The sequence below is a fragment of the Gossypium hirsutum genome, chromosome A11 (assembly GCF_007990345.1).
Source record: "Gossypium hirsutum isolate 1008001.06 chromosome A11, Gossypium_hirsutum_v2.1, whole genome shotgun sequence".
In the NCBI taxonomy this organism is placed as follows: Eukaryota; Viridiplantae; Streptophyta; class Magnoliopsida; order Malvales; family Malvaceae; genus Gossypium; species Gossypium hirsutum.
In genome coordinates this window covers 27,979,702-27,980,648 of record NC_053434.1, presented here as the reverse complement: position 1 = coordinate 27,980,648, position 947 = coordinate 27,979,702, and positions in this window count along the sequence as shown.

Below are 947 nucleotides of genomic sequence, written 5' to 3'. Positions count from 1 at the left end.
TCAGCCCCATACTTTCTAAGAGCATCTACAGGGGCTTTACCGACTCTTACCGGTGCCATACCTCGTGGCACATCCTCATCAGGTTGGTTAGGGGGCGGGGGAGGTCTTGGTATATTGGGGCAATTTCTCAGATAATCCCCAAACCATTCATCCATCATATCAAAGAAGGCAGCTCGAGCCTCTTCTCGGCCTTCCGACATCAGCCTTCTAGTGCTATTAGATACAACTCGTTGTATAAAAGTTGGAGCATGGCTCTCAGCTCCCTCGGACTCATCTTGTGCTTGATTGGAAGACATTTACTATATTCAAAATAGTTTAAACAATTAGGAGACGCCACACTATCAACATTCGAATAATGAAATGTATAGCAAACTTTAACTTCCTCTATGGTAGTCATAGAACCGACTAAAACGTAGCTCTGATACCAATAAATATAATAACCCTCACTTGTTAATAAAACCGTGCATAAATTCGTAGGTCATAGCCTACTTCAATTAAGCCAATTTTCGTGACGATAGACAAAGAAATAAACATATTTTTACATGCTTTCATTTGGAAAATCAAATGACACATATAAAAAAATACTCAAAAATACTATACATGCCATTGAACAAAACAAACAAAGTCTTTATACCAAAGCTTGTCCAGTTGATAGTGTGTTGACTCTCCAATCGTCTTCAATCCTTTTGAGTCCTCGAACTCTGTGAGATAGGGAAAAAGATAGGGGTAATCATTTACATGCTTAGTAAGCTCGAATAACCAAAAAATAAACTTATCGAGTAATTAGCATACATTAATATTTAAATCATGAAATCATCAATTATGGAACGATTCCCTATCGCATGCACTCAATCAGTGAGTTAGTTACATAACAAAGAATCATGTAATTTATGTAGATGAGCTCATCATTCATCATCTTATTGACATACATCATATTAATCCTGTTA